Below are 11,142 nucleotides of genomic sequence, written 5' to 3'. Positions count from 1 at the left end.
AACTCTTTTCTTGCTTCTATTAGTATGATACTTACAAACTATTTAAAGACATATACAAATAGGATATTCTCTTAGGATCCTATGCACACTAATATGAGGAGAAAGCGACATCTCCTTATTCTAACATGTGATCTCCTCTTCTCTCTTGCAACTTGCTCCAACGGCTACAAAGGAAGGATCGAGATGAATGGCGACCGTTGGAGGATCTCTTTGGTGGATTGGGCTCATGAAGACTTCTATTTGAGGATGGCCCGTTGGTTGGTCGTACGGACGTCCGTACGGTCGTACGGACAAGTGTGTGTGCCGGTTCATATTTATTGGGTTAAAATGTGTCTTAATCCAATGCAACTAACTAAGTATAAGAGTTTGAGATAGATGTGGAGAGTTTAAAAGCCACTTATAACCATTTTGTCCCAAAACAGGTTAAAACCAAGAAAACATTGCTTAGAAGCTGTAAACAGCTATGTTAGTGTTTATGGGGTTAAAATGTGTCTTAATCCAATGAAACTAACTAATTATAAGAGTTTGAGATAGATGTGGAGAGTTTAAAAGCCACTTATACCCATTTTGTCCCAAAACAGGCTAAAACCAAGAAAACATTGCTTAGAAGCTGTAAACAGCTATGTTAGTGTTTATGGGGTTAAAATGTGTCTTAATCCAATGCAACTAACTAATTATAAGAGTTTGAGATAGATGTGGAGAGTTTAAAAGCCACTTATACCCATATTGTCCCAAAACAGGCTAACAGCAAGAAAACATTGCTTAGTAGCTCTAAACAGCTATGTTAGTGTTTATGGGGTTAAAATGTGTCTTAATCCAATGCAACTAACTAAGTATAAGAGTTTGAGATAGATGTGGAGAGTTTAAAAGCCACTTATAACCATTTTGTCCCAAAACAGGTTAAAACCAAGAAAACATTGTTTAGAAGCTGTAAACAGCTATGTTAGTGTTTATGGGGTTAAAATGTATCTTAATCCAATGAAACTAACTAATTATCAGAGTTTGAGATAGATGTGGAGAGTTTAAAAGCCACTTATACCCATTTTGTCCCAAAATAGGCTAAAACCAAAAAAACATTGCTTAGAAGCTGTAAACAGCTATGTTAGTGTTTATGGGGTTAAAATGTGTCTTAATCCAATGCAACTAACTAATTATAAGAGTTTGAGATAGATGTGGAGAGTTTAAAAGCCACTTATACCCATATTGTCCCAAAACAGGCTAACAGCAAGAAAACATTGCTTAGTAGCTGTAAACAGCTATGTTAGTGTTTATGGGGTTAAAATGTGTCTTAATCCAATGCAACTAACTAAGTACAAGAGTTTGAGATAGATGTGGAGAGTTTAAAAGCCACTTATAACCATTTTGTCCCAAAACAGGTTAAAACCAAGAAAACATTGCTTAGAAGCTGTAAACAGCTATGTTAGTGTTTATGGGGTTAAAATGTGTCTTAATCCAATGCAACTAACTAATTATAAGAGTTTGAGATAGATGTGGAGAGTTTAAAAGCCACTTATACCCATTTTGTCCCAAAACAGGCTAAAACCAAGAAAACATTGCTGTTGTAAACAGCTATGTTAGTGTTTCTGGGGTTAAAATGTGTCTTAATCCAATGCAACTAACTAATTATAAGAGTTTGAGATAGATGTGGAGAGTTTAAAAGCCACTTATAACCATTTTGTCCCAAAATAGGTTAAAACCAAGAAAACATTGCTTAGAAGCTGTAAACAGCTATGTTAGTGTTTATGGGGTTAAAATGTGTCTTAATCCAATGCAACTAACTAATTATAAGAGTTTGAGATAGATGTGGAGAGTTTAAAAGCTACTTATAACCATTTTGTCCCAAAACAGGTTAAAACCAAGAAAACATTGCTTAGAAGTTGTAAACAGCTATGTTAGTGTTTATGGGGTTGAAATGTGTCTTAATCCAATGCAACTAACTAATTATAAGAGTTTGAGATAGATGTGAAGAGTTTAAAAGCCACTTATACCCATTTTGTCCCAAAACAGGCTAACAGCAAGAAAACATTGCTTAGTAGCTGTAAACAGCTATGTTAGTGTTTATGGGGTTAAAATGTGTCTTAATCCAATGCAACTAACTAAGTATAAGAGTTTGAGATAGATGTGGAGAGTTTAAAAGCCACTTATAACCATTTTGTCCCAAAACAGGTTAAAACCAAGAAAACATTGCTTAGAAGCTGTAAACAGCTATGTTAGTGTTTATGGGGTTAAAATGTGTCTTAATCCAATGAAACTAACTAATTATAAGAGTTTGAGATAGATGTGGAGAGTTTAAAAGCCACTTATACCCATTTTGTCCCAAAACAGGCTAAAACCAAGAAAACATTGCTTAGAAGTTGTAAACAGCTATGTTAGTGTTTCTGGGGTTAAAATGTGTCTTAATCCAATGCAACTAACTAAGTATAAGAGTTTGAGATAGATGTGGAGAGTTTAAAAGCCACTTATAACCATTTTGTCCCAAAACAGGTTAAAACCAAGAAAACATTGCTTAGAAGCTGTAAACAGCTATGTTAGTGTTTATGGGGTTAAAATGTGTCTTAATCCAATGAAACTAACTAATTATAAGAGTTTGAGATAGATGTGGAGAGTTTAAAAGCCACTTATACCCATTTTGTCCCAAAACAGGCTAAAACCAAGAAAACATTGCTTAGAAGCTGTAAACAGCTATGTTAGTGTTTATGGGGTTAAAATGTGTCTTAATCCAATGCAACTAACTAATTATAAGAGTTTGAGATAGATGTGGAGAGTTTAAAAGCCACTTATACCCATATTGTCCCAAAACAGGCTAACAGCAAGAAAACATTGCTTAGTAGCTCTAAACAGCTATGTTAGTGTTTATGGGGTTAAAATGTGTCTTAATCCAATGCAACTAACTAAGTATAAGAGTTTGAGATAGATGTGGAGAGTTTAAAAGCCACTTATAACCATTTTGTCCCAAAACAGGTTAAAACCAAGAAAACATTGTTTAGAAGCTGTAAACAGCTATGTTAGTGTTTATGGGGTTAAAATGTATCTTAATCCAATGAAACTAACTAATTATCAGAGTTTGAGATAGATGTGGAGAGTTTAAAAGCCACTTATACCCATTTTGTCCCAAAATAGGCTAAAACCAAAAAAACATTGCTTAGAAGCTGTAAACAGCTATGTTAGTGTTTATGGGGTTAAAATGTGTCTTAATCCAATGCAACTAACTAATTATAAGAGTTTGAGATAGATGTGGAGAGTTTAAAAGCCACTTATACCCATATTGTCCCAAAACAGGCTAACAGCAAGAAAACATTGCTTAGTAGCTGTAAACAGCTATGTTAGTGTTTATGGGGTTAAAATGTGTCTTAATCCAATGCAACTAACTAAGTACAAGAGTTTGAGATAGATGTGGAGAGTTTAAAAGCCACTTATAACCATTTTGTCCCAAAACAGGTTAAAACCAAGAAAACATTGCTTAGAAGCTGTAAACAGCTATGTTAGTGTTTATGGGGTTAAAATGTGTCTTAATCCAATGCAACTAACTAATTATAAGAGTTTGAGATAGATGTGGAGAGTTTAAAAGCCACTTATACCCATTTTGTCCCAAAACAGGCTAAAACCAAGAAAACATTGCTGTTGTAAACAGCTATGTTAGTGTTTCTGGGGTTAAAATGTGTCTTAATCCAATGCAACTAACTAATTATAAGAGTTTGAGATAGATGTGGAGAGTTTAAAAGCCACTTATAACCATTTTGTCCCAAAATAGGTTAAAACCAAGAAAACATTGCTTAGAAGCTGTAAACAGCTATGTTAGTGTTTATGGGGTTAAAATGTGTCTTAATCCAATGCAACTAACTAATTATAAGAGTTTGAGATAGATGTGGAGAGTTTAAAAGCTACTTATAACCATTTTGTCCCAAAACAGGTTAAAACCAAGAAAACATTGCTTAGAATTTGTAAACAGCTATGTTAGTGTTTATGGGGTTGAAATGTGTCTTAATCCAATGCAACTAACTAATTATAAGAGTTTGAGATAGATGTGAAGAGTTTAAAAGCCACTTATACCCATTTTGTCCCAAAACAGGCTAACAGCAAGAAAACATTGCTTAGTAGCTGTAAACAGCTATGTTAGTGTTTATGGGGTTAAAATGTGTCTTAATCCAATGCAACTAACTAAGTATAAGAGTTTGAGATAGATGTGGAGAGTTTAAAAGCCACTTATAACCATTTTGTCCCAAAACAGGTTAAAACCAAGAAAACATTGCTTAGAAGCTGTAAACAGCTATGTTAGTGTTTATGGGGTTAAAATGTGTCTTAATCCAATGCAACTAACTAATTATAAGAGTTTGAGATAGATGTGAAGAGTTTAAAAGCCACTTATACCCATTTTGTCCCAAAACAGGCTAAAACCAAGAAAACATTGCTTAGAAGTTGTAAACAGCTATGTTAGTGTTTCTGGGGTTAAAATGTGTCTTAATCCAATGCAACTAACTAAGTATAAGAGTTTGAGATAGATGTGGAGAGTTTAAAAGCCACTTATAACCATTTTGTCCCAAAACAGGTTAAAACCAAGAAAACATTGCTTAGAAGCTGTAAACAGCTATGTTAGTGTTTATGGGGTTAAAATGTGTCTTAATCCAATGCAACTAACTAATTATAAGAGTTTGAGATAGATGTGGAGAGTTTAAAAGCCACTTATACCCATTTTTTCCCAAAACAGGCTAAAACCAAGAAAACATTGCTGTTGTAAACAGCTATGTTAGTGTTTCTGGGGTTAAAATGTGTCTTAATCCAATGCAACTAACTAATTATAAGAGTTTGAGATAGATGTGAAGAGTTTAAAAGCCACTTATACCCATTTTGTCCCAAAACAGGCTAACAGCAAGAAAACATTGCTTAGTAGCTGTAAACAGCTATGTTAGTGTTTATGGGGTTAAAATGTGTCTTAATCCAATGCAACTAACTAAGTATAAGAGTTTGAGATAGATGTGGAGAGTTTAAAAGCCACTTATAACCATTTTGTCCCAAAACAGGTTAAAACCAAGAAAACATTGCTTAGAAGCTGGAAACAGCTATGTTAGTATTTATGGGGTTAAAATATGTCTTAATCCAATGCAACTAACTAATTATAAGAGTTTGAGATAGATGTGGAGAGTTTAAAAGCCACTTATACCCATTTTGTCCCAAAACAGGTTAAAACCAAGAAAACATTGCTTAGAAGCTGTAAACAGCTATGTTAGTGTTTATGGGGTTAAAATGTGACTTAATCCAATGCAACTAACTAATTATAAGAGTTTGAGATATATGTGGAGAGTTTAAAAACCACTTATACCCATTTTGTCCCAAAACAGGCTAACAGCAAGAAAACATTGCTTAGTAGCTGTGAACAGCTATGTTAGTGTTTATGGGGTTAAAATGTGTCTTAATCCAATGCAACTAACTAAGTATAAGAGTTTGAGATAGATGTGGAGAGTTTAAAAGCCACTTATAACCATTTTGTCCCAAAACAGGTTAAAACCAAGAAAACATTGCTTAGAAGCTGTAAACAGCTATGTTAGTGTTTATGGGGTTAAAATGTGTCTTAATCCAATGAAACTAACTAATTATAAGAGTTTGAGATAGATGTGGAGAGTTTAAAAGCCACTTATACCCATTTTGTCCCAAAACAGGCTAAAACCAAGAAAACATTGCTTAGAAGCTGTAAACAGCTATGTTAGTGTTTATGGGGTTCAAATGTGTCTTAATCCAATGCAACTAACTAATTATAAGAGTTTGAGATAGATGTGGAGAGTTTAAAAGCCACTTATACCCATATTGTCCCAAAACAGGCTAACAGCAAGAAAACATTGCTTAGTAGCTGTAAACAGCTATGTTAGTGTTTATGGGGTTAAAATGTGTCTTAATCCAATGCAACTAACTAAGTACAAGAGTTTGAGATAGATGTGGAGAGTTTAAAAGCCACTTATAACCATTTTGTCCCAAAACAGGTTAAAACCAAGAAAACATTGCTTAGAAGCTGTAAACAGCTATGTTAGTGTTTATGGGGTTAAAATGTGTCTTAATCCAATGCAACTAACTAATTATAAGAGTTTGAGATAGATGTGGAGAGTTTAAAAGCCACTTATACCCATTTTGTCCCAAAACAGGCTAAAACCAAGAAAACATTGCTGTTGTAAACAGCTATGTTAGTGTTTCTGGGGTTAAAATGTGTCTTAATCCAATGCAACTAACTAATTATAAGAGTTTGAGATAGATGTGGAGAGTTTAAAAGCCACTTATAACCATTTTGTCCCAAAACAGGTTAAAACCAAGAAAACATTGCTTAGAAGCTGTAAACAGCTATGTTAGTGTTTATGGGGTTAAAATGTGTCTTAATCCAATGCAACTAACTAATTATAAGAGTTTGAGATAGATGTGAAGAGTTTAAAAGCCACTTATACCCATATTGTCCCAAAACAGGCTAACAGCAAGAAAACATTGCTTAGTAGCTGTAAACAGCTATGTTAGTGTTTATGGGGTTAAAATGTGTCTTAATCCAATGCAACTAACTAAGTATAAGAGTTTGAGATAGATGTGGAGAGTTTAAAAGCCACTTATAACCATTTTGTCCCGAAACAGGTTAAAACCAAGAAAACATTGCTTAGAAGCTGTAAACAGCTGTGTTAGTGTTTATGGGGTTAAAATGTGTCTTAATCCAATGCAACTAACTAATTATAAGAGTTTGAGATAGATGTGGAGAGTTTAAAAGCCACTTATACCCATTTTGTCCCAAAACAGGCTAACAGCAAGAAAACATTGCTTAGAAGCTGTAAACAGCTATGTTAGTGTTTATGGGGTTAAAATGTGTCTTAATCCAATGCAACTAACTAAGTATAAGAGTTTGAGATAGATGTGAAGAGTTTAAAAGCCACTTATACCCATTTTGTCCCAAAACAGGCTAACAGCAACAAAACATTGCTTAGAAGCTGTAAACAGCTATGTTAGTGTTTATGGGGTTAAAATGTGTCTTAATCCAATGCAACTAACTAATTATAAGAGTTTGAGATAGATGTGGAGAGTTTAAAAGCCACTTATACCCATTTTGTCCCAAAACAGGCTAAAACATAGAAAACATTGCTTAGAAGTTGTAAACAGCTATGTTAGTGTTTCTGGGGTTAAAATGTGTCTTACAATGCAACTAACTAATTATAAGAGTTTGAGATAGATGTGAAGAGTTTAAAAGCCACTTATACCCATTTTGTCCCAAAACAGGCTAAAACATAGAAAACATTGCTTAGAAGTTGTAAACAGCTATGTTAGTGTTTTTGGGGTTAAAATGTGTCTTAATCCAATGCAACTAACTAATTATAAGAGTTTGAGATAGATGTGAAGAGTTTAAAAGCCACTTATACCCGTTTTGTCCCAAAACAGGCTAAAACCAAGAAAACATTGCTTAGAAGTTGTAAACAGCTATGTTAGTGTTTCTGGGGTTAAAATGTGTCTTAATCCAATGCAACTAACTAAGTATAAGAGTTTGAGATAGATGTGAAGAGTTTAAAAGCCACTTATACCCATTTTGTCCCAAAACAGGCTAACAGCAAGAAAACATTGCTTAGTAGCTGTGAACAGCTATGTTAGTGTTTATGGGGTTAAAATGTGTCTTAATCCAATGCAACTAACTAAGTATAAGAGTATGAGATAGATGTGGAGAGTTTAAAAGCCACTTATAACCATTTTGTCCCAAAACAGGTTAAAACCAAGAAAACATTGCTTAGAAGCTTTAAACAGCTATGTTAGTGTTTATGGGGTTAAAATGTGTCTTAATCCAATGCAACTAACTAATTATAAGAGTTTGAGATAGATGTGGAGAGTTTAAAAGCCACTTATACCCATTTTGTCCCAAAACAGGTTAAAACCAAGAAAACATTGCTTAGAAGCTGTAAACAGCTATGTTAGTGTTTATGGGGTTAAAATGTGTCTTAATCCAATGCAACTAACTAATTATAAGAGTTTGAGATAGATGTGGAGAGTTTAAAAGCCACTTATACCCATTTTGTCCCAAAACAGGCTAAAACCAAGAAAACATTGCTTAGAAGTTGTAAACAGCTATGTTAGTGTTTCTGGGGTTAAAATGTATCTTAATCCAATGCAACTAACTAATTATAAGAGTTTGAGATAGATGTGGAGTGTTTAAAAACCACTTATACCCATTTTGTCCCAAAATAGGCTAACAGCAAGAAAACATTGCTTAGTAGCTGTGAACAGCTATGTTAGTGTTTATGGGGTTAAAATGTGTCTTAATCCAATGCAACTAACTAAGTATAAGAGTTTGAGATAGATGTGGAGAGTTTAAAAGCCACTTATACCCATATTGTCCCAAAACAGGCTAACAGCAAGAAAACATTGCTTAGTAGCTGTAAACAGCTATGTTAGTGTTTATGGGGTTAAAATGTGTCTTAATCCAATGCAACTAACTAAGTATAAGAGTTTGAGATAGATGTGGAGAGTTTAAAAGCCACTTATAACCATTTTGTCCCGAAACAGGTTAAAACGAAGAAAACATTGCTTAGAAGCTGTAAACAGCTGTGTTAGTGTTTATGGGGTTAAAATGTGTCTTAATCCAATGCAACTAACTAATTATAAGAGTTTGAGATAGATGTGGAGAGTTTAAAAGCCACTTATACCCATTTTGTCCCAAAACAGGCTAAAACCAAGAAAACATTGCTTAGAAGCTGTAAACAGCTATGTTAGTGTTTATGGGGTTAAAATGTGTCTTAATCCAATGCAACTAACTAATTATAAGAGTTTGAGATAGATGTGGAGAGTTTAAAAGCCACTTATACCCATTTTGTCCCAAAACAGGCTAAAACATAGAAAACATTGCTTAGAAGTTGTAAACAGCTATGTTAGTGTTTCTGGGGTTAAAATGTGTCTTAATCCAATGCAACTAACTAAGTATAAGAGTTTGAGATAGATGTGAAGAGTTTAAAAGCCACTTATACCCATTTTGTCCCAAAACAGGCTAACAGCAAGAAAACATTGCTTAGTAGCTGTAAACAGCTATGTTAGTGTTTATGGGGTTAAAATGTGTCTTAATCCAATGCAACTAACTAAGTATAAGAGTTTGAGATAGATGTGAAGAGTTTAAAAGCCACTTATACCCATTTTGTCCCAAAACAGGCTAACAGCAAGAAAACATTGCTTAGAAGCTGTAAACAGCTATGTTAGTGTTTATGGGGTTAAAATGTGTCTTAATCCAATGCAACTAACTAATTATAAGAGTTTGAGATAGATGTGGAGAGTTTAAAAGCCACTTATTGTTGGGATTTATGAGACAAAGCTCATAAGAGAGGGAAGATAAACACTTGGTGAATAAATCCCTCTTTACCCACAACAAACTAACTCATTCTCAAGGGGGAGGAGAGAACATCAACTTGTGATGAACTCCCCATAAACAAGGCTTAGTAAAGAGTAAATAAGAAGACTTTAGGTGAGATTTGGGAAGAGAATAGGCTGCCTTAAGGGCAGCCTCTAACCGTTTACCCCTAGGCTCTCTATATTGCTAATAAGAACATAAACACTTGTGTAGAGAGGAGAAGATGGGAAACGGATTCTCTTAGTATTAGATAATGTTGTGTTGTTGTACATATGAGAGAATTACAGCTTAATATAGAGAAAACAAAGGCATAGAGCCGTTAGGCACACAAGGGATTCAAAGGAGAGATGAAAGGGACAGCTCCTTGTCTTTGGTTGACTCGCTATGCTTCCCAACCAAAGCCACACGTGATTTCCTTCCCTTCCATGCCTTGTGACCGTTAGATCTCCTTCCCTTATGGCCATTGGATCCTTCTTCCCTTCCTTGTGAGATATTTCCTTCTTCTTGGGCTTCTTCTTCTTATAAGGCCTTTGTTCTTCTTATAAGGCCTTTGTTCTTCTTATATTGCACTTATGGCCTTGCTGGCCTCTCTCCTTGCTCACACGGCCCACACTTCCTTACCAGCCTCTCTCATTGTGCTCACGGCCTTACTGGCCGCTCACACACCACTCATGGCCTCACAGCCACTCTTCTTGGTGCACACGGCCTTACCGGCCATCCTTCTTGTGTTGGCAGCCTCACCGGCCACTCCTCTTCATCTTCCATGGCTCGGCCTTACTGGCCTCTCCTCTCTCTTCCTCCTTACTCTCTAATACTCCCCCGCACGCTTGATCTGCAGGGCACCATGGGGACCAAAGATCAAGGGTGGACTCGTGTCGACTACCTCATTAAAAACCTTAACAAAGAAAACCACTTGGGAAAAACTTTGTTAAGTAAAAAGAGTGTAGTTTCCACGGTCCTTGATGTTCCATTGATCTTGGTTTGTCAAGAACCAGCTCTCTTCTCTTTAAGCCTTTGAACCGCTACACTTCCTTAGCCCTCCTTGCCTTTAGCACATTCCTTATGATCTCCATCCTTGTTCCTTTAGAATTTCTTTGAGGCTCTCATAGTCTCCTTTACCCTTAAACAAGTGATAAAGAAGAAAAGAATAAGTGTTTGCTATGAGGAATATCAAAGAAAATTTCTAAAAGTGTGACAATTTAAGAGAACATATTAAAGAGTAAAGACTAGTAATGAAGCTAAGGTAATGAATTTAAGAAATTTAAATAGAGTAGAGTTTAGAGCACAGCCTTTATGGTGTTTTGATGGATAGGAAGGAGAGAGTTGATCACTGATGCGGTTTGGAATTCCTCCTTGAGACCGCTTCTCTAACCATGGTTTTTAAACCCGGCCAGTTTTATCGTCAGACTGACATATGCCCACTGAATCGGACATAACTTTTGAACGGCTGCTCGGATTGGTATGATTCCACTTCCACTGGCAAGATGACTCCATGGTCTCGAACTTTGTTGAAGAACGCGGAAGCTGAATCGCAGTGGAAGGGTTTCGTCCGAGTCGATCTTTGAGACGCTTCGGCTGAGCTTTAAGTAAAAACTTTTGCTTGTGGCCGAGCAGAATCTGTGAGGTACGGTCTGAAGTCACTTGATAGTTGATCTCCCCCGTAACCATTACTTGATGATGGGCTGAAACCTCATCACCTCAGTTGAAACCTTGTGCATCACCGTTCTTGTGCACATCCGATCAACAGTTGAAACCTTGTGCATCACCTTTCTTAAAGACCATTGTGCACATCCGATCAACAA

This window comes from Camelina sativa, chromosome 17, assembly GCF_030686135.1.
Source record: "Camelina sativa cultivar CO46 ecotype springtype chromosome 17, ASM3068613v1".
NCBI lineage: Eukaryota > Viridiplantae > Streptophyta > Magnoliopsida > Brassicales > Brassicaceae > Camelina > Camelina sativa.
This window is presented reverse-complemented; position numbering follows the sequence as displayed.